The sequence below is a fragment of the Emydura macquarii genome, unplaced genomic scaffold, assembly GCF_026122565.2.
Source record: "Emydura macquarii macquarii isolate MOO-44397 ecotype Brisbane River unplaced genomic scaffold, CSIRO-AGI_Emac_v2 contig_1043, whole genome shotgun sequence".
Classification (NCBI taxonomy): Eukaryota; Metazoa; Chordata; order Testudines; family Chelidae; genus Emydura; species Emydura macquarii.
The window spans coordinates 2,509,196-2,533,292 of record NW_027131180.1 but is presented as its reverse complement, the minus strand read 5'-3'; the positions used below and the strand labels follow the sequence as shown (position 1 = coordinate 2,533,292).

The following is a 24,097-nucleotide window of genomic DNA, read 5'->3' as shown; positions in this document are numbered from 1 at the left end:
GCTAGAATGCTTAAAGAGATTGCAGTTTGGACTTCTTGTTAACCAGTGTGGTGAGACAGACGTTTACTTTTGTTTCTGACTTGGTATAGCTAATAGAATAACCATTAGTTTGAGGGTGAGGCTGCCCTATTTCTCATCAGGTTGTCTTAGCATCCTCAGCTGTGACCCACTGAGGCATGGTGACAGGCCCCGAATTATGTTCTTCTATAAAAAGAGAGGGAGACTTACAGGAAGCAACAGAAGTAAAATCAGTAGCATCTGCAGCGTTTATAGCAAGATCACTTTCCATATACTATTTGATGTCTAAGCAACAGCAGCAGCTACCATTAGGAAAGTAGGTCCATGTACACTTCTGTGGCTTCGGTTGAGGTTACCTACTAATTCAGTAAAATGTGTCAAGTTAACAATATTTCACCTACTTGTGGAAGAGTGAGGCATGAGACTGTATTTTGGAGCAAATGTGACTAGAATGAAGCTTGTATTACCATCTATGTGGTAGTGATGAAAAATTGAACTTTTCAGAGTTTGACACTGTAAAATAATAAAGCAAGCTCTGCAGATCTGAAAACCCAGCAGTACACTTTAAAATAATCCAGAGGATTTATTAGACCTCCCTGAATCTTAAAAGAAGGAGCATTCAGAAACCTATTGGAAATGTAGTAATAAGGGAATGTTAATTGGCTTGTTATGGGGCTGCTCAACAATTCAGCTGTTTGGGTCAGGTGTCTTCTCCAGACTGGAACAGAATTTTGTGAAACTTTTAATTATAAAACATGGCTTACCTGCATTCATTAAAAACTCAAAGCAGCTGAGGTCTGTCAAAAAATGTATCACTGGTAACAACTTTTCAGTGAGCCATAGCCAAGTTTATAGTTTCAGATCAGCTTTGACACAAAACCAGATATAATTTGACCATTTTGACTGTGTTTTTATTAAGCTCATTCCAAACCTGTAAGAACCTGAAACTCAAAATAAAATTTAGGGGTGTGGATCCAGTCAAATCACATCCAAATAAAAGTTTCATGCAGTCCCCAATGAGAGTAAATCACTGGATTTTATACAGCTGTACTGATAATCCAGAATTTAGGAAAAATTAATATTGGATATATGTGGTGGTACCTCCCAATTTATTTTCCTACAATTCTATAAAACGCTAAAATTCTTGAGATGCTAACTACCAAGTAAATGGCTTATTCAAGAGCTGGAGAAAGAGAGAGAAAACACTTTCTTTCAAATATTCACTTCAATTTTTAACAAACTGACTTTGCCCCTTTTGTGTTCCAGTTTAGTCAAAATTGAGTAGGGCAAGGTAACATGAACAGCTTTCTTTGATGGTGGCCTTTTGGATGTAGGTCCAGTTCAGGCTTAATGTTCCACTGAGAATGAATGGTCATGGCAAGTGAATTTCAAAGTATGAGTATTCACAAACTGAATTTTGAATCTGCACATGTGACTATTATTGCAGAAGTGCTTGTGCACTCAACCAATCAAGGAACAGAAATAATCATGTGACTCATCTGACCAATAGAGCAAAAATAACTATTGAATACTTGCCAGAAAACAGTTTTGTGGTTAATCCAGAGTTAATCTCCCCCTTAGAATGTGTTAGATAACTTGAGTAATGAATGAATTTGAAGAAACTGTGATCTTCTCTTAAATATTTAATTATCAGAAAAAGGGGCTAATTTATCTAATATTCTATTGTTTGTTGATTATTCATTCAGTTATAGTAGATGGAAGAAGCCCCAATTTCCCCATCCCCTATTTTTTCCCCCTCTCAATGAATTATTGTAGCAGAATTTGTTGGGAATAGTTAAGTATGAAAAAAAATTACATTTAGTACAGGATTGAACAACCATTTCTGTTCAATATATGCATGAGTAGACTTATAAGAACCTATCCTACCTGATTTTCAGCTACTTTTACTTTTAGTTTTGTGTGGATGTATTAAAAATGAAGTTTCGGTAGTATCTTATGGTGATCTCCTGGTCTTCTGCAGTAATAGCTCATTTGGAGCTGCATGTGCTCATTAGCGCTGATTATCAAGTTACATGTCATTCACATTTTGTCTTGTACCACCTATGTATGTGGTTATGGGTGTTGGTGTAATGATTGGTGTGTGTGTTGCCTTCCTGCTCCTTGTTCCTGTTTTGTTTTCTGGTTCCTGCTCCCTGAACTCAACATTTCTGTTGCTGTTTAAGGCTATGCATATGTGCATAGTATTGGGTGTGTGCAGATACTCAAGGTCCACTAGTACATAACTACTTTTTGGACTGTTATCATGTTTTGTTCAGACAGTTGCTGACCTAATTGGTTCATGGTTATTACATGTTTCGATAGACAACCTACCTGCATCTCTTGTTTCCTTTTTTTTATGTTTTTGAATTGCTGTTCTGGGGTGCCGCAGAGCTTATCAGTTGGGTTGTGTTTTTTATTTTTGCGCTGATTGTTTGAAATTAGGTTGTACTATGTAGAGAGTCTGCACAGACTTCAGAATTTTGGACCATTTTGTATTTTCTTTCCCCCCACAAGAGTCCAGCTACACGTTCTTTCTTTTTTTGTTTTCATGTCCTTTGTTGAGGGCGAGTGAGGAGGAGATTTAGTGCTGCTGCCCGTTGCTATGATAGTGGCATCTCAGGAACACGGAGGTGGGAAAAGAAAACTAAGATGTGTCCCACAGCAAGGGTTTCTAAGGTCCCAATAGTTTTTGCTTAGCCCCCCTTACTCATTCAAACTCCTATCAACGTCTGTGGAAGTTTTAACTGAAGGCTTGTCTTCACTCAGAGATTCAGCAGCAGTTGACTGGAGTTACACAAGCTACGCAAAAAACTTGCATAACTCCTGTCAACTTCTCTGCTTCTGTTCTGCGTGCCGCCTTCACTGCACTGCGCCACTTGAGAAGCTGGTCTTAATATGTTGATTTCTGGATCGACTGAGCAGGTCTTCACTAACTGCTCAATCAATTCAGAGAAATTGATCTGACGGCGGAAAATTTGCTGCTGTCAGTGAAGATGTAGCCTGAGTGAGGGCTGAGAAATAACTAAAGGCAGAAAAATCTTAGGTATACAGACCAATGGACTTCCCTTGTGAATAAGGTTACTCACACACACAAATCTTTTGCAGGATGCAATCCTGCATGAAAACTGAGTGAAGACCTCAGCCTCTGCATTTAATTTTCCTTGGCCATGCAGGGATCAGCAAAAATTTAGGCATAGCCAGCTCTGGGCATAAAAATCTGCCTCATGACTCTTTGAAACTGGCTTTGGCACTTATATGAAAATAAAGCACCCAGTGTAAATGTTTAAAGAACAAGTGAGAGGGCTAATTGACCTTGAAAATTCTGATCTAAACAAATAAATGCACACTGAATATTTCCAGTTAAGGAATGGTAAATGGTAGCTCAGTTATATTTGTTAAGACTATTTGTAATTTAAAGGGTGTTTTCCCTATTTTTTCCTAAATGTGATTCAGCAGAAAATCTCTGTATGTGTCTTTGGGATGATGCTATAAAATATAATATGAAAGCTGTTAAGCAGCAGTCACAAGTTTTCCACAGCTCCAAAAACAGAGGATACCCAATTCCCTTATTCACCAGTGACGGTGAGAACTCTCCATGGTACAGTGAATGATACTGATTTGTTTTTTGGCTTTACAAATTCTGAGCGATGCTGGGGTGGACTGTTTCAGTAGGTCAGCCTAATAAGTACTGTTTGCTCTTGTTCACTTACAATAAGAAAAAGCAGCACTAAGTTACACCAGAAATATAACCTGTATAATTCTTTTGGTCTGAAGCTTTTCTGTGATTCTTTGAGGAGGTGGCTTTAATAAAGAAGGGACAGAGAGTCTCCACACCAGTAACAGCACTGGAACCAGACTTCTTGCATTAGTGTTGATGCAGACTCAGCACCTCCAGGTGTGATTTGAACTCACACTGGAGTAGCAATTCTGCTACATCCTTTGAAAGGATGCAATATGCATCCTCTTTATCCCCCCAATTATCTCCTGGCAACAGTCTGTACAAAAAAGAAGAGCGGGTTAAGACCTGCCTAACTCTTTTGGGTGAGTCTAGCACCATTGGCACTACTGAGTCAGCCTTTCCTTTTGCACTCTGAGGGGTCATGAAAGGTATGACAATTTACACCACCTGAGGACCTTCCTTACAGAGTACAAGGGCTTGGACTTTAGCTGTCCCTTGCTCAAGAGTGTGAAAGGGGAAGAGCTCCTGGCACTGTCTCCTCAGTTTGTGCTCCCACTCAGGGTCTTCCACACTCTGTCTCTGAAAAGAATGAACCTGAAGGAGCTTGAATATCTGTTACTGCTCTAGTAAAATGTTTATACAATTTCCCCATTTCATAAAAAAAGAAACTCAGTGACCACCACAGTTTTATTGTGTGTGTTTTCATGCTTATATAAGCACATTGTAATCTAACAGTATACATGAAGTCTCCCATCCTTAAAAAACATAATGATATTCTGTTTGCCATCCTTAGGTTACACAGTTAATATCAGTTAACTGTGTACATTGGTAGCCAATGTACATTAAAGATCTCTATTGGCAAATATAAATAATAGATTTTTTTGGTGCTATAGTTAGGAAAATAAGAAAGGTCATTCTTATTAAATGTGGTTTCTTGCACCAAAAACACTGTAATATGTAGAATTAATTTACACACTTGGGCAGTGATGTGGGGAACAAAATTACAACTTCTGCATGTTTATTTGCCATTCTTTATGCTCTCTGAGCAGTATAAATGTTACCAGAAATACGGAGTTCCACACAAAGTGGTAATATAAGCACTATGAGATGCTATTTATTCTGCAATATTATTGAAAAGCTAAGCAGGTTTCAATTATTTAGTTTTTGTTAAATTGTAATTTATTGGTGGTATTGATTCTCTTTTGCATAGGGCATACATTATAATGTTGGTGTCTTTAAACCTATTGAATACAAGTTCAATTGTTAAATAAAATCAAATCTACATTAGTGATTGCAGAACTTTATAATTAGAAACCCAACTGTAGTGCCAGGGCACTTGAGTGAGGTATAGAAATGGAATGATGAGCACCAGCAGGTACTCTGAGAATTTACTCATAACCCTGTTCTATGTGTTGGCCAAATGCCATCTTTAATGGAGCTCCTCTGTGTCCTGGAAATGAAGTACAGCGGTGAAGCAATGGGTGCTTGTTATTGGGTTGTGCCTCAACAGAGAAGCCTAGAGTAGAGAAGGGCTGTCACATGGTGAGAATGAGATTCAAGAGACTGGTAGCTCCTCTAAGACAGGCTGAGAAAGCAACTAAAGGTCAAAAGATGCAACAGAGTTGGCACACAACAGTGATAGTGGAAGCAAGAATAGCTGTTCATCTGAGACTTATTTTAGAAAACCTAACATTTAAATCCCAAGTGTACTATGTCAAATAATAATAGGTAGTGGAATCCAATCCAAAGGATAGTGCTCTATAGAATATTTAATTATATCTTTTTATATATTTTCACAGGAGTCATCTGGCCAAAGACTCAGTTCTCCGTGTTCGAAGAATCAGGGAATTTCAGGTAAGCAGCAGCACCCAGCTGGTTTCTTTCACAACTTCCTCCTCTCTGATCTACAGGGAAAATTGGTATTGCTTGAGGCTGAGGCTGAATTTTTTTTGCAGTTTCCTCGTTTGTGCTGTAGATACTCAGGAAGGTTAGCTACTGCATGTTCTTTAAGAAGGTGCAGTAGATGGTTTCCTGGAAGAACGGTTCCTGTAGAATCTATTCTCTATAAGGACCTGGGAAAACTGCTGGAGCTGGGAGTTATAGAGGAATCAACACAGATACTTCTTGTATTCTGCAGATCTGAAAGGATCCTTTTGTCAAGTGTCCCAGCTTCTTCTGCTAAGAGTGGCAAATCACTTGAACCATGCAAAAAAGGACAGAAAACTTCATTAGATGTAACTTGTGGTGTTGACTCTCCCCTATGTGGGTTAATTCCATGTAGAAGAGTCTGAAGGCTTCAGCAAGATTTTGATAGACTGTAATAAAGCTAACTCAATTGTCATTAAAATGTTGAAAGCCCCCATTAGGATGATAAAAGTAGCTGTGAAAATGATGGTGACCAGATTTATAATGGAGCATGGGGAGCTGGTGTTGAGATTGCTTGTTCTTCATGCAAACAATATTGTCTTTATTTTACTTCTTAGCTGCTTAGTACAAATATATTTGTAGTGTTTGCATTGAAACGAGTGGGGGAGAAAAAAGAAAAGGCATTAAAAATGTGTTCATTATCAGAAAGCTAATGCTGTGTATGCAGCTGTGTCCATCTTCAATCATTTATTAGTGCCTCATCAAAAGGTATTATATTCCATTTAGCTTAATTTCAGCTGCTGTGTGTTGTGCTGCCTGCATTGTTCCAGCTCACTGTATGCTTAGATGACTGATGGTGCATGTAGACATTGTAGTATTTAACATAATACAACTTTTCCTTTCTCCACAGTCTACAATGTAAAGTGCTGTTCACAACTGGCATGTTAGCCTTATTAAATTCGGCATGAAGTGTATTCATGGAAACAGCAATCGGCTTTATTTTTCAGATTTGACTAAGCAAAATAAATTGTCGTCAGCAAATAGTGGGCATGGTATGATGTGAACTGATGTCCTTTAGCATCCATTAATATTTAAGTGTTGCTGGGATATACACTATTGGCTGCCAAAGAACTCGGTCTTAGCTCTTTACTCATCCTGTGTTTATGCCTGTTTCTTTGATCATACGCCAAGAAGCAGGGCCACTTGGAGAATGTTGTGGTGTTTGAAAATGGTCATAACCTGCTTTGTCAGGGAACCTAAAGGAGGCAGAATAGCCTGAAAGTTGCTGTCAGAGTAGGGAGCATGGCTAGGGTGGCTGGCATGTGAAAGAATTCAGTTATTTTACTACAACCTCTGACAGCTTGGCTCCTAAAGCTGTCCTTCCTTGGCACCCAAAAGGATGGCAGGGCTGGAAACACCATCTGTGCTCTCTTGGAGGTGAGGCAATGAGGGGACTGCTGGCAGCAGATATAGCTGTTTTGAACTGTGGAAGACTACTCTGGGGGAATAAAAAGATGAAGGGAAGAAAGGGGGCGCAGATGGAACAGAAAGAAAAATTAAGAGAAATGGAGATGATGGAGGGGAGACAAGTCTAGGAGGGGAGAGAACAAAAGAGTACGGGCTTGATACTGCACCCGCTGAAGTCAGTAGCAAAGCTCCCTTTCATTTCAGTGGTGTAGGAACATCTTCTAAGAGAGAGTGGCAGATGAGAGAGGAAGAAGAAAGCAGAAATGATGGTTCATGTGGGGCAAAAGCTGTTGTGAAGGTTGAAGTCTGATTTATATCCCCCTCCTTTATTTCCTCCTTCATTTGCTCATGACTAAAAATCAAACAAATTCCTGTTGGGCTGAAATTGTTCCATGCTTGGTCTCGAGATATTGGTTTCAGAAGGGACTGGAAGATTTAGCTGCAGCTACCTCCCTACTTTCCCCAAACCTGAATTATGACTAGGCTTTGCAGAGCTCTGTCTTAGCTGGGACAGGTCTTGATTTTAAGGATCTTTACAATATTATGATGAATTTGCTTTTTGGCCTATTCATTATAGCAGGCTAGCCAAATATCTGCAACCAAGTAAACATACTGAAATTCAGTTCATTTAAAAGACTAATTTGGAGCAAGAATTCAATACCAACAGCAACACTGGAGTTACCAAAACAGTTAATGTGGAATTAAAACCCTATGGTGATTCAGACATAGTAATTTGAAAATCATTTACAGAAGGCTAAAAAAGAGGGAGGGGGAATCAGTTCACTCAGAAATGGAACAATAAATTAAAATTGATGTCACTGCTTGAAAGAGTTGTACACTCTGGTGTGTGTTTGTTGCAGGGACAAACAGAATGTTTTAAATCCGCTTTGTACAGTTCCAAATCAAAACATGCCAGAGGTCAGAAGAACTTTAGGGTACACATTTCCTACATACACGTGCATGCATACACACATAGTATCTGATTTTACTGCTGGGTCCAGTAACTTCACATGTTACTAGTGGAAAGTATAAATGTTTGTTGATGATAACTGGTCTCTGGTAGCCAGTTGCTATCTCTAGTTCATGTGGTGAGGCTGTCAGGGATCTGAGTGAGGAGAGAGTCATTATCCCACAATGCAACAGCAGAACTATTCCATATGTCTCAGAAATCTGGGGTGGGGAGGAGACCAATGGAGCCACATTGCCACTGCAGATATACAGGCTCATATTCCTCTTCCACTAATGTTTGGGAAATCCCCTTCCCTCCCACAACAGAGCTTTTGGTCCCTGCATACAGAGTCTGCTATTTCTTTGTTGGCATTGCCTCCTGACCCCACCTGCTGCATAGCAGAAGATGACCAATTTCTTTGACCCAGAGCTTTGTGCGTTCGTTCTCAAGTTATTTTGGAATCCAAAACTTAAGTGTTGCCTCTTTTCACTTTTAAAGGCTGTCAAATAATTAAACTATCACTATGCTGAAAAACTGAAGAAATTATCCCCACTATGCTACAGAAGTCTAAGGCTTCAGAATAACACAGACCATGTAAAACACGAATGAAAAGGCTAAAATATAAATTGTAGTCCCTCAGCTCTGAGAGTGCATTCATTTGGGGTATTAATTTTCCAGAATTATTTGAACTGATGGTTGCACTGTGATTTGCAAAATAGCTTTGTTATTACAGTATTTCCAGGGGAGAGAGACAATAGTCTGTTTTATAATCTGCATACTGTGTGTGTGAGCACAACAGAGCATGTACTTGAATAGGAATACCATTGTTTTCCTTTTACTTCAAATAGAAATTAAACTAATGAAAAATTGTTGCTGCAGAATGTAAGAACTTTAGCCACAAAGATTGGTTGTCTGGTTCTGTCATACTGAGTTGGAACTACTTATAAAGTCTGAGTTTCCTACTCACATATCTCTCTCCCTCTTAAATGAGAGTTTCTAAGTGACCAAGAAATAAAGGGCAAGTGTTTTATACCATTCATCCTTACATTTTCAGGCTATCTGGATTTTTCCTATGGTTTGTGGAAAAAATGTGATCATTGAGAATTCTTGGGAACTAAAAAAACCTATAATCCATTCTCCCTCATTTTCTCAGTGATGAACTTATTTATCATCTGTATTTGATAGTATTCATGTCATTATGCTCTTCTGGTTTGTCTTATCAATTAATCAGTAATTAATGGCCTATTTTATAATCTGCAAGTGATCTGTTGGTGGGTGTTCTGCTGGGTCTATTTTATGTCCAATTCCTTTTTTTCTATATCACATCTTATCAATATTTTATATGCAGATGCTACACAGGTCAAAATATATTTTCTGAAGTTGTTCATCTCCATATCTCTTGTTGTATGAGTGACATCCCCAACCATCTTTATCTAACATTTTATTATTTAACATAGTTTAAACAGATATCCATTATTTTTTACCCATTGCTTGACTCATACCTAGAGTTATTTTTTTCCCCCAGATCAGATGTTCATGTGATACATAGCTGGGTGTAATTTTGGACTCTAAGTGATCATTACATCTCCATGCTGACTCAAAGTTAAGACCTGACTACATCCTTTATTAAATATTTTTAAATGTTCCTATTTTGCCTGTGTGACTGCCACAACCAAAATCTTGATGCATGCCCTGGTTCTTTCCATAATGCATTACTGTAATAGCATCGCCTCCTAACTAATAGCATCTGCGCTGTTCATATTAAAACTTATTTGTAGTCATGCAAATTGTTGCTCTTTCATTGCTCCCACACTCTATTTCTTAAATGCATTCACTAGCTTCCTGTTTTTTATCTGTTTCATCTGAGTTGTAACCTTGGCAATTAAGACCCTTCTTCACTTTGTGATGCTATCCTATCCGCTTAACATGTTTCCAACATGTCCAGTGTACAGTGATTCATAACTTACACTTAATTTCTGTCTTGCTTATAGCAGCTACACTTTTTACCATCTGCCACCTGTAAATATTGGGCTTTTGACTATATTGTTTTGTTGTGATGGAATTGTCTACCTTGCAAGACTCACAAGAGAGATTGGTTCCAAAACTCACAATGTATTATTTTTCTAGGGCCATATTCTGTCCTCATGCGTAATAATTCAAAATGACAATGAATAATTATTAGGCCAAGGAAAGAAATTGAGATTGACTTTATACTCTGATAGTTAGGGCACTAATTTATGATGTAGGAGACCTGAGTTCATATCGCTGCTCCAATTACTTTACTAAGTTATGAAAGATGGAACAGTTTCAACAGGAGAGATAGGGAGAGACCCACCTCAGAGTATCCCATAGTCCAGTGATTAGGGCACTGTCATGCAATCTGGGGAACCCAAGTTCAAATTTCTTCTCCACATCAGGTCGAGAGGGAGAAATGAGCCTAGCTCTTCCATATCCTATGTAAGTGCTCAAAGAACTAGCTGAAGGTACTAGGAAGGCCTCTGCCACCCATTTCAGATCAAACAAAACATATTTCATTCAACTGGAAATGTTACTTTTTATTTGCCAATTTTTTTTTTTTTTTTTTTTTTTGGAACTGCCTGTGGATCGAAAAATCATGTATTTACCCAGATCTACCTAATAAGGCCATCATCCTACCCCACCTCCAATTTCTATTCCTATTGCTAATTATTTCAGTAAAGGTTGAAAGGCATTTGCACTAAACTTATTGCCATTCAAATCTGAAGTCTCAGAAGTAGTCCTGTAAAGTTTGATTCCTTGCAGTACTTTTTAGAAAATTATGTATTTTTTTCCCTTCTTCCTTGGACTAAAAATGTGGCTTGTGTGAAACAGTGGAATTCGCAGTTCAGTAGAATTAAAGTGTTAATTGTTTGGGGATTCATAATTAGGTAGGCAAACTAAATACCCTTATTATAGGCCATTTAGATATCTAAGGTTTTGTTTAAATTCATCCTTACAAAATATCATCTATCAAAATGAAGTCACTTAATCTCCAAAGGCTATTTCCCACTGTTTTAAGAGTGAATGATCTTAGATTGATGCCTGAAAATGAATGTGCAAACTGAAATAAGAATATTTATCTTCAGCCTCTGCATCTCCTTTTAATACATACCTCTGGAGGTGTCCTCCTTCAAGCAGGCTGGAGAAAAAAGCTGTTTGCCTCTTTCTTCTTGTCATTAAGATCTACAGTTAGGTGATTTTTGCATGCAATATGGAAAGTGGAAACCATTGTTCCATTGGAAACAAAGGCAACCAGATAACTCCAGAGACGTTGCAATGACATGGCTAGGCAATCTTCTGACTGATAGGAAAATAATGATAGCTAAAGGACAGTTTGGTCTTCCAAGAAAATTGTGTTTACTTAGATAATGACTATATTCAGAAGCAGGAGCAATCAAAACCCTTTCAGTTTGAAAATTTATTATGAGAGGGATTTTTTATTGTTGTTCCATTGTACGTTTTGCTAAACAGTTGGTGCTTTTAATAAACAGTATCTTTTTTTTTGCTATCTTACTTTCATGCCTAAATATTTAATAATGGAAGTGCATTATACATTTTTTAAAAATCCTCACTTGTTCTGACACAGATCATATTTTACAGGAAAAAAATCCCAGTGACTTGACTGCAAAGAGCATGTTTTTCAGTATTGTGCTCAGAGCAAAATATTGAAAAATAACTGCCTTCTCTTCAACCTGCATCATGATAACCAGTTCCTGGAAAGATCTTTACTATTACTTCACAAGTTTTTGCTTATGTTCCTTCCACAGTTAAGTGGTTTATCAGTTCTGTGAGATGATCTAGTTTATCTAGTACTTCTTGCTTCACTGGGTGCCACTTACAGCATTCTGCCATTAGGAAAGATGAAATAGCTGTTTTTCTTCTGATTATAAGCACCATAGCTTTTCTCCTCCTACCCTCAGGGCACTATTCATCAGGCATCCTCTCTATAACAGTTCTCCAAAGAGCACTCCATGTTCACCTGCGTGTCTCAACACCCCATCAAGACTGTCAGCCTTTACTGACTAATCCATTAGAGTAATATAATTTAAAAACTTGGTATTATTCATCAGTTTTTACCAGGCTGTTTCATTGTTTATCCACATTTATTGCCAAAAGTTGATTTTGAAATGTGGAATGCAACACACTTTAAAAAGATTTACAAAATTATCATTCTTAACTTGGTTATTTTTTTTCTCACTTTTAATCTATAGGAAGACAAAGGAGCTGAAGATGCTCCAATAGAGGGCTTAGAGAGCAGTCTAGAGAAGAACAAGCATCCTGGGTCAGGATTTTGGAAATTTGACATTACTCGTTACATTGATCATAATACTGCTCTGGGACTTTGTTTGGCAAACAGGTAACAAGAAAGTATAGTTACAGATACAGTACTAAAGGGAGTAATTGAACTGCCTGTTACAGGCAGAAGCAAAGAAAGCATAATGTAAGGAAATAAATCAGAAAGCATATGGAAAATTAGAGATTTTTAACTTTCAAGGAAGTGTTATTCAAAAATGTTGTTCTTGGTTGCAGATGCTGTTAGGGCATCAACTAACCCATAATAATGAATGGCAAACACCACTTGTAAATTGTGTGCAAAGGGGTATGAATCCTCTTCTCAGACACTTCACAGACTTTCATTTCACTGTGTGCAAAAGTCAGGTTTTTAGAACTAAAAATGGAAAAACCTTGAATGACACTTTAATGAAGAACAGATGTCTGTTGTCAACTTTCTCCTGGGCAGACCAAGGACCTGATCCTACGAGAAGCTGAAAACACTCAATTACTACTTAAGTAACTTAAAGGGCATATTAACATGACAATCTTAAATCAACCTATGTTAGGTATTTAGGTAATTACTGCAGTGGCTGATGTCCACACTGCCCTCCTTTTGTCTGTAGTATGCATCCTCACCAGGGAACACTTCCAGCAGCTGAGGAGGGGCAGTATGGGAGGTTGAGAGCCAGGATTCTTAGGCTTCTCACCTCCGGTGGAGATTTGTGCCTGAAGTCCAGCTGCTGGGCTCCCAGCAGGGAACCAGGAGCCAATCTTTTTAACTAATCTAAGATGTATTAAAAAAGAAAAGAGGTACTGTGGTTAAAAGATGTGTACACATGCAGATATGAATAAAGTTCTTAGGTCAGTTTCATAGCAGAGATGGTGAGGCTGTTGATTTGTAAAAGTCCTTCTAGAATGAGTGCAATAGGCTATTGTCCAATAGGCAGTCCATGTGCAGAGTTTGTTCAAACTCTTCCATGAGAATTTGCAGGGATAATCCAGGGTACAGCTGGGGACCTCAGTCTTGTGACTTGAACTTACCCTGACAAAGTTTAAGCAGATCTGAGATAAAAAAGGATCAGGCCTGACTTCCTTTATAGCTGAAGCTCAGATGATTAGCCTTTTGTCAGCAAATGAGTGATGAAGAATAGGTAATGTACATTGTTGCTTTGAATTAAATCTCTATTTTCTAGACATACACTGGTAACTAGTTGCATTCATTAACAAGGCAATTAACCATTCAAATGATTTATAGGTAGTTTACTCCAAACTTCAAAGAGAAATAAAGATAATTATATTATTACACCACAAGTTTCATCTAAATGTTAAAATCCCCTTTTGATCCCTGAATCAATAGAATATAGTAATGAAACATTACACACAGGCACCAAAGTTTAGCAGCTAAAAGCTAATGAAATCACACTGTTAGACTTCTAACAAGATATAGGTAAACACAGACAAATATAATTAGTATCTATTCTCAATTCTCTAACAATACAGGCCTGTATTTTAAGAACTCTAGTTTATTTATTTAACATGGCTTTCGTAACTATCTACAAGGAATGGTGCTGCTTAGCATTTCAATGCTTTTCTAACATGTCCTTAAAGGTTGATTTTTGGGTTACCCAGCCTGCTGGCTGCTTAATCCTCACTGGCTCAGCATCACACATAGCCTTACTCCACCGTGTAGACAAGCCCTGAGTCACACAGGCACTACACAGCCTGAGGATAGCATTAAACAGGAGAGAGTTCGTGTTTTGCCCTCTGAGTTTTAATATGTTCATTTTCTAGGCTTCAATTTAGCAGGACACTCAAGCACATGCTTAACTTTAAGCATAAGTGTAGTCCCATTGAAATCAATGGGGCTACTCATATGTATAATTGCCTTGCTGAATCTGGGCCGTAATAGGGTAGCTTGCCCCTGGAGCTAAGCCAACCTTGCATGAAGGATCAGGCAGTTCCCTATAAAGAGCAGAAGGTGGCTGCAGTGAAAAGGGGGGGAAGCCCAGCAGGCTGCAACTAGGCCAGTGAACACTGCAGGGAGGAAAAAAGACTTCTAGGGGTGGGAAATTCTGACTGTGTTTGGGACTGGATGTCACTGTCCCAGCGAGGGAGAGCTGGGAGGACTGGTTGGGAGATCAGACCAGGATGGAAGAAAAGCCAGGGAGAAAACATTGGTGTTAAATATACACCATTCCTTTGTGGTGTTGGAATGGAGTTTAGTTTGGGACTCTGGGTTGTAAACTGCTTCTGCTATTAAACTAACCCCAGAAGGTGGGGGGAGGGGGAAGAGGCCGATTAACCAAAGAGAGACTGAGAGTTATTAAAGGACCCTGAAGAGAGGGAAAAGAAGGGGGGGGGGGGTGGCTACAAAGACACCCACAATCAGGAGGGGGTGCTCAATAAGCAGTAGCCCTGTTACAAGATCCTGAGACATTATGGTGATTGACTTGCTTAGAAATACAAAGATAGCTCTGATTTAACTATCTTATCTAACAGCTTTCCCATCCCTGGGTTGCAGCAAGTTGTCTGGTAGAGCTACACAAGAAGTCTGAAAACTGCTTTAGTCAAAAAGGAATGGAAAGGTTTTGTTTGTTTGTTTGTTTGTTTGTTTTTAAACAATAGGCTTTTATTTCATAGGTCAAACAAAACCAACATTTAATCTTCTAAAGGAGAAATTTGGCCATTCTTTTCAAAACCACATTGTCTGAGGGTGAAAATTAAGTTTAGGCCTAATTTGGAAAACTGCCATTTTTTACTAAAACTGAAATTCATCCCATTTTTATAGCAAAAGTCTGGTTCAGAAATGCTAATTTTGCCATTGATTAAATTATTCACGCTAATACATGTAAAAAAACTCACATTGCACACTTGAACATTTGTGAAGTTAAACTGGATAGTTTTGTACTCCTTCACTATGGCCTTGAGTCATAGAGTTTAAGGCTGCAAGGGACCACCATGTCATCTAGACTGATTTCCTGTATGTCATAAACAATCAACACCACCCAGCAGCTGCACATTAAACCAAAATTAGACCAAACTATTACAGCCCACAGGAGACTAGACTAGCATGTGCTACAGGCAGAAAATAGGAGGGACTGAAGTATACCAGTGTCTGAGACCCCCTCGATGGCAGGGAAATGATTAAGTGAGATATATGCAGATAATTCTTGCATTTGAGCCACACCCACGCACTGCGGAGGAAGGCAAAAAACCTCCAAGGTCACTACCAATCTGAACTGGGGCAAAATTCCTTCCCAACCCCACCTATGGGGACCAGTTAGATCCTGAGCATGTGAGCAAGAACCAGCCAGCCAAGCACCTGAGAGGGAGAATGCTTGGTGCCAACTCAGAGCACAGGCCTTACCTGTCCAATGTCCCATCTCCAGCTATGGCCATCCATCCCTGATGTTTCAGATGGAGATAAATCAATACCTCCAAAATACATTAGAGGAGGGGTGAAATCCCTTTCTGACCCCTGCAAGTAGCCGGCTGAAATCCTTAAACATGAGCTTCTAGAACGGTAAGACACAAACTAGAAGTAAGCTCCAGGGCTGTTGAGCCCTGGCCTCTACCGTCACAAGCAACTCTGTCATACAATCACTCATAAATTTGTCCATCACTCTCTTAAAACTAATTAAACTATTTGCTCCCACAGCTTCTATTGTGAGGCTCTTCCAGAACCTCACCCCTCTGATGGTTAGAAACCTAATTTTCAGCCTGAATTTGTTCATGGCCAGTTTATGTTGGCTTGTTCTTGTGCCAACATTGTCCTTAGCTTAAGTAGCTCTTCACCATCTCTGGTACTTACTCCACTACTGTATTTATAGAAAGCAATTATATCCTTTCTCAGCCTTCTTTTTGCTAGACTAAACAAGCCAAGCTCTTCCAGCCTCCTCTCATAGGATAGGCTCTTCGTTCCCCTGATCATCCTAGTAGCTCTTTTCTGCACCTGTTGCAGTTTAAATTCATCATTCTTGAACTTGGATGACCAGAATTGTACACAGTATTCCAAATGAGGTGTTACCTGTGCCTTATATAATAACATTAATACTTTTCTAACTCTACTGGAAATGAATAATCCAATACATCCTAGGATTGCATTTGCTTTTTTCACAGCCACATCAAATTGATGGCTTATATCATCTGTGATCAACCCAAGACTGCTTCTTCCTCTATTGCTTATAGCTGATGAACCCCCATCTTGTAGGAGAAATTTTCATTATTTGACCCTAAGTGCCAGACCTTGCCCTTTGTACTATTGAATTTCATCCCATTTCTGTCACTCCAATCTTCAAGGTCATCCAGATCTTCCTGTATAATACTCTGATCCTCCTCTGTATTGATGGTCCCTCTCAATTTTGTATCCTCAGCAAATTTCATTAGTACAAACTTCATTAATACTTTTTGTGCCAAGACCATTAATAAAAATATTGAATAAAATTGGTCCCAAGACCAATCCTTGAGGAACTCCACTAGTAACCTCCCTAATTCACCTTTCAGCGCAACTCATTGCCTTCTCCTCATTATTGGGTTCCTTATAATGCTTGTACAGATCCCCATCTTCCCTAATTTAACTAATTATTTTCCATGTGCTATCGCATCAAATGCTTTACTAAAGTCCAAATATATTAGATCTACTGCACTTCCCTTATCTAAAAAAACCCAGTTATTTTCTCAGGTTAGTCTGCTATGATCAACCTTTGGAAAACCCATGTTGAATTATACCCTTATATTATTTACCTCTATTAATCTAATTATTTTTTCATTCACAATTTGTTCTAAAGCCTTGCATACTACTGAGTTCAGACTAACAGGTCTGGATCCCTTTCTTAAATGTAGGTATGACATTAGCTATTCTCCAGTCATACGATACTACCCATAAATAGATAGATTTATTAAAAATCTTTGCTACTGGACAAGCAATTTTGCATTCAGTTCTTTTAAGTTATGTCTACACTGCCCAGGCTGCACAGATCGATGCAGTAGGATCGATTGAGTGGGCAGTGGAGACCCGCTCAATTGATCCTGGAAATGCTGTCTGGTTGACGCAGTAAATCCACGCCCCTTCCGAAAAGAGTAAGTCTGCATCAACCGGAGGGTGTCTCCAGTCAACGCAGCACAATGGAGACACTGTGGTAAGGGAACGCAAGTAAATCAATGGGAGATACATAAGCTATAGTACATAGCTTGTGTATCCTCCATCGACGGCTACCAGGCTTGAGACCGTTGCTCCTTGTTCTGTCATCTGCCATCACTGAGAACAGCCTAGCTCCATCCTCCTGGAACCCCCTTTCAGGTAGTTAAGGCTGCTATCAAATCCCCCCTCATTCTTCTCTTCTGCAGACTAAACAAGCCCAGTTTCCTTAGCCTCTCCTCATAAGTCCTGTGCTTCAGCCCCCTAATCATCCACTGGACTCTCTCCAACTTGTCTGCATCCTTTTTGTAGTGGGGGGCCCAAAACTGGACACAATATTCCAAATGCGGTCTCACCAATGCCGAATAGAGGGAAATAATCACCTCCCGCGATCTGCTGGCAATGCTTCTATTAATGCAGCCCAATATGCCATTAGCCTTCTTGGCAACCAGGGCACACTGCTGACTCATATCCAGCTTTTTATCCACTGTTACCCCCATGTCCTTTTCTGCAGAACTGCTGCCTAGCTCATCGGTCCCCAGTCTGTAACTGTGCATGGGATTCTTCCATCCTAAATGCAGGACTCTACACTTGTCCTTGTTGAAAGTGCAATATGATTGTATATGAAAATGCAATTTGCCAGTCATCTGTGCTTCTGAAATACGTTGTTTTTTCTTAACTGTGCTATCTCATCTTTGCATAAAGACTGGGTGGATGTACAAAGGGAGGAACAGAGGGAAGGACACATACTTGCACAGCTGCCTAGAGTTGTACAGTTTCTAGATGGCATCACAGTTTTCAGTAGTTGTATTGCTTTTGCACAGCTTAAAATGCATACTTGTCAATAGATGTTATACTGCTGTAGTTTCCAGTGCTGTGTATGCCAGACACAAACACCATTTGTGAGAGTTTGTTCTTTTGGGGAAATCTTCTCTGAAATAGAAATCTTAGTCTGCAGCACTGAAATCAGGGAGCCTGATTATTAGAGCAGCTGCAATTCTTGACCCGACTAGTATCTCTGGGAATTGAGCTACCATCCTCAATAGCAGTTGCTGGAAACACAGTCACAAATCATTTCAGCTAAGATCTCAGACCTCTTACCAAAAACTGTGTTCTGAGAAATAGTTTGACTTTTTTGGGGTATGCTTGTTAGAAATGTTTCTTCCCCTCCCCAACAGACTTCCCCTCCTCCCCTCAAAACAAAGACAACTTGCTTCACTGAAAGTGTAGGAGTTCCACTATTAGAATGCAGAAGTGTGTATGCTCTAGACAACACAGCTATTGGACAAAGGATAATGAAATATTTATCTTATGCTTGGGAGAAGGAATTATAAGGTTAGTAATAGAGTTGCTGGGGGAGTGGGTTGTATAAAGAGCAGTAATATTTTACGGTACTATTGTAAAACATCTGAAACTTTGGGGATTAAGTCCTCAGTCCATCAAAGCATGGAACTACTCACATGTTTCCAGTTAAGTGCATGCTTAAGTGTTTTGTTGAGTCTAGGCCTCAAAGCATATCTTAAAGTATGTATTGTAGGACTCACCCTTCCACTAACAGATAATCAGATTTAGGGTGATTTTGCAAAGGCATTCCTGGCTGCAAATTTGAGGAATTTGACCTTGTAAAGGGACATTCATGAATCTGTCTAATAAATTACAACGAGAGAGAACATTTTCTATAAATAATGCATTAGGTAGATATTTTATCAGTGAATTCACATTTTTAATATTGTATCTGATTAAATGTTCTCAGCAAAATAAATCCTATTCCCCCCTGTGTGGTTGTGGAGATCCCTCTGGCAGAGGAATTGGTGTACTGTTGAACAAATGGGGTCTGGTTATATATGTGCATTGGGAGAGGAATGGGCCAGGGGAGCAGGGTACCCTTTGGAGCTCCTACACTGTACTGGACAGAAGAAGTGAGAAAACAGGAGGCACTTGCACCTCACTAGTTTATATTTTTAAAAATAAAGAAATTTAACTAACAACTTCGGTACTTTAAGTTAAGGGTGCTGCTATATCTGTATATCAAGGAACATTACAGTTTAAAAATAACAACAGTAAACCCTAAAATCTGAATTGGGGCTAGAAGGCCAGAGATAAAGTTGTTTTGGGGATATGCAATGCAATATTGTACATGAGTATATTTAAGAACTCTTCGTGTATTTGAATATTTATCTCCCTCATCTTCACGATTCACTTCCATACTTTTACAATGGCTGTTTATACATCCAGTAGTAACAACCTTAAGTTAAAGATAATTAAGTTTTTAAAATGTGTTTTTAATGTTTCAAAGTGCTGTAAATCTTCCAAAAAAGCATAAGTGTAAAACATTGCAGAATTGGGGTTCAGGAGGTTTTTCTAGAGTTGTTTGTTGTTTTAATATCCTTTTAATAGGTTTACAGTTATTGTTTTGTGGTTTTAAATTTTGTGCATGTCTAGAGATTCATAGGTACAAGTAAAAATATTAGAACATCATACTAATTCATTTCTCTAGGTGCAGTTAGTGGGGCTATGCTAAAATTACCCACTATTGGAATACAAATATACAGTATGCAGGAAAGTCCTATTATTTTATTATAATTATTAATATATTATTCTTTGTTTGGGAATGATTTCACAATCTCCCTAATAACAATGGAGAACCATGTTTATTTTTCATGAGTACTTCTGACCCAAACTCGAGAGATTGATAGTGCTATTGACAATGTTCTGTGATTAACATTTCACTATGAAGCAAAAAAGTTGGAAATGTGTGTTCTTTTGATTGTAAAGCAATTTGGATCAATATTTTTAAGGTCTCAACTTTCCCAAAAGCATTTTACTTTCATATAGCTCCCCAGGCAAGCAGCATATGCCATTACCCTTTAAACAGCTAGTTTACTTGTGTGTATAATGTAAAAGACTTTGCATAAAGACCTACGTCAATAAATTGTGTAGTGTATTACAAATCCCTCCTTATATTCAGTGTTGTTGTGACTTGAAGAGCTGTGTGTAAGCTTGAAAGCTTTTCTCTCTCGCCAACAGAAGTATGTACAGTAAAAAATATTACTTCACCTGCCTTGTCTCTCTAAATCTCACCTTGTCATTCTCACCCATTTTTATCTCTGTCATATAGTGCTTTTAAATCAGAAGTAGATATCACTGCTGAGTGTGGCAGACAGTAAGTTAAAGCTTCAACATCTGATCCTGTGAACACTTGAAGCCAATGGGATTTAAATCTCTTATATTCTACCAAAATGTTTATTTTCTCTTCCAAGCTGCTAGTGATCCCATTCTTCATCCATCTGTCAAATTTCCCACTGTGCACCCTTACACTGTTTCCTATGTTGCACTATCACAAGGTCAAAATTCCTTGTGCCAAAGTATTAAAATCCTCTCTCTCTAGGTAAAGGATGCTACATAAACTTACTGCTGATTCTGAACCAGAGACTTGCATGAAATAGGGACTTGGGCTACAATCCTTCAATGTACACAGGCACACATCTGTGCCCATACGCCATTGAAGTCAATGGGGCTCTCTGCAGGCATAGGAGGTTACTTGTCCAGAGTCCATTGCCTGCAGAAACAGAATGGCCCAAATTCACCTTACTATAGTTCTAACATGACACACTGGATCAGAAAATTTGATAAATTACCTTTTAATATATAGATTGCATATACCAACAATAGGCTGACTTTTGTTAATGCTTCTGGCTTCTTCTGGAAGGAGATATTACCAAAGTTAACCATGACAGCTTGAAAACAATATCCTATGGGACAGCACAATATTATTATTACAGTTATGTAAACGTGTTTGTGAACTAGAATGAATTCATTGGTTAGCAGAACCGAACTTAAAATGCTGAATGAAATATACAAATAAAGAATTGCCGTATAGAAAAATTGTGTGTGTTCTGCCATAAACTGAGCAAACATTTCATGCTGAAATATTATTTACTGTATGTGGAAAGCTTGGAACTCTTTTCATGTACTATATTTTGGAGGATGACTCATAATTCATATTTGCAGGCCCACTCCAAGCTAAGGATCTCAAGAAAAAAAAAGTGTATTAATCAGAGTTTCAGTTGCAACTGCGATGATGTTTTCACAAACTAAAATCTCAGCTTTGTACAGGTCGATCTTTCTACCCAACATGGATCACCAGTAGTGCTCTGTGAAGGCACACAGGTCTGCCCATGCTGATCCAGTTATAAGAGTGGGGGCAATTACAGATTTGATAGTAATACTGAACTACTGTTTTAAAAATCCCATTCTTTTAGAGAATTAAAAAAAAAAGAAAGAAAAAAGCAATATTGTGTTTTGACAACATTGAGTCTCCCACATAATGATTTTAATGCTGCCACTAATGTTCTATGTGTTCACCTGTTTTCCTCCACCTTCTCTGTAAGTACAGACAACTCCAAACTTAAAGGAATATTGCATTCCCAAAATCGCAGCCCTTCCAGAAGGAAAGCCACTGAAATGTTTGAAATTCAGAATCTCTTCCACCTCTCCTGCAAGTGTGTAAAGGTTCAAAGGTTTTCCTCTTTGAAAAGTACAGAGGTACCTCCAGTTAGTATTGGTGTTAGTTAATGAACTCACATATGCAGAAAGAGGAGAGCATTTCCCCTCAACCTGCAATTCAGTCACATTAACTTAAAAGTGGAGATGTAGGAGATGGTATAGTAAGATGATAACTTAAACTCTTACTAATGGGTAGAAAACCATAGGTTAAAAGCTGTGCATTCTAAATATCTAGGTAATATTTTTACTACAAGAAAACCATTGTTTCCTTGTATTCCCCTGTCTGTCTGTATCCATCTGTTGTCTTTTGTCTTATACTTAGATTGTAAGCCTTTTGGTTCAGGGACTGTCTTTTTGTTCTGTGTTTGTACAGCACCTAGTGCAATGGTCCATGACTAGGGTTTCTGGATGCTCCAGTGATGCAAAATATTTTTCCTTCTTAGACAATATAATATTTAACCTTTTCCTTCCTGGGACCATTGTAATACCTGCACTAACACAAAGTAGTATCTTACTCCAGGTAGAGGCCCATTGAAGTCAGAGACCATTCACAAGGAAAGACACCCTTAATCACTTTTAATAGTATTCCAGTCTAGCTTTCATTTTTCCCAGTGTGCTGTAGCCCCTTTTCCTTTTTAACACAGATTCCAGCTTTTCATTCTGTGCGGTAAGGCTAATTATTCTCAATTTATTTGTGCAGCCCTGCATTTGCTATCTATTATTCCAGGGATATAAATTGATCTAAACCCTTCTACATCTGGGTGCACTACCTAATTATTCCTCATTTGTTTTTTATTCTCTTCCAATTTAATATCATCTGCAAAGTTGGAAATCATGTTTTCGTATCATAATTAGAGTTCTAAGAACCTGAGGAAACTGCTTGGTGAATAAGCATGTGTGTGTTCCTTCCCCTCTCTCCCCCTCTCCCCCCCTCGCCCGCCACACACACACACACACACACACACTCTCTCTCTCTCTCTCTCTCTCTCTCTCTCATTTGAAAGGAGATTTAAAGTGAGACAATAAATTAGAGCTGTGTGAAATAGTATGAGTAAGAAACAACAATCTACGTGAGAGAGGCATGATGCCACAGCAACCAGCATTGACGTGAAGAACAGGATATGTGAAGGGGCTTGGTTAGAAATGACATGTGGGGACATAGGGCATGTCAGCTCAGCTGTTAACTTCCAAGCAAACACACTATGTCAGATGTACATTTATTTGGACAATATTTCTGCTGCATTGGTGTCAGTAATGTAAAAATATTCTTTCCATTCTGCCCCTCCTACTTTAAGGCAATAATGAGAAGGATGGTCCAGTGGTTAGGGCACTAGCCTAGGTACTGGGAGACCTTTGTTCAAGTCCTTGTCTGTCTCAGACTTCCTGTGTGACTGTTGGTAAATTGCTTAGTCCCAGTCTAAAACTGGAGTAATACTATTTCTCGACCTCACAGGGGTGTTGTGAGGATAAATGTATAAAAGATTGTAAATCACTAAGATAATGGAGGCTTCCTTGTATTATCAAATACAATGCCTGGATTGGCTATAGAGCTGCTTTTGCTAAAACTACTATTACCCTGCCTCATTGATATTACAAAATAAGTAATTCAGGATCCCATACCTCATTCACTCATGGGTCTTTTACAGCAGGTGGTCTCCACAGAATAAGAATGACTTTTTGCTTTCCTTTGGCTTAAAGTGTTTAAAATATTTTTTAACGTTGTACAGTGTTCTCAAGCATCAGTGATTCTATTTATTCAGTTCCTCAAACTTGTAAAATATGATAGGCACCTATTTCATGTAGGCTTCATGTACTTGAGGGGCCTCAGAACTTAATTGGGAGTTTTACAGTTGAGAAGATCCTGGGAGACTACAACTCCCATGATGCCTTGGGGAAAAGGGAGAGAGACTCTTTTCTCTTCCAGGGAGCTCAGGGAAAATAAGCATGTGTGGATTCCATTTTTCTTGGTGTGGGTGGAGCGCGGCTGATGCTGGAAGCTGCTGCTGACTGCTGCTGAGCCTGCTGGAGTTTTAATGGAGCCGCCGGCTTCGGAGGTTGGTGGCATTGCCCAAGCTAGGGCAGGGACTGAGCCTGGAGCTGGCTGAGGTGGGCCTGCAGTGAAGGTGGTGTGAGTGCCCCCCCCTTTGTTTTGGGGCAGGGCTTGTAAAGGAAGGGGCACAGC

General features: G+C 38.9%; 1 long non-coding RNA gene across 2 annotated transcripts in view; it reads left to right on the top strand.

The window, feature by feature from the left end:
• The window catches only part of LOC137151060 (uncharacterized), a 49,341-nt gene that overhangs the window by 415 nt on the left and 24,829 nt on the right, over positions 1-24,097 (top strand). The window contains exons 2-3 of one of the 2 annotated variants that reach the window (XR_010919150.1): positions 5,497-5,551; positions 5,835-6,590. This is a non-coding gene — a long non-coding RNA (uncharacterized lncRNA). Of the gene's footprint in view, positions 1-5,496; positions 5,552-5,834; positions 6,591-24,097 lie in introns of those variants that run through there. The other variant, XR_010919149.1, reaches the window with a different exon arrangement.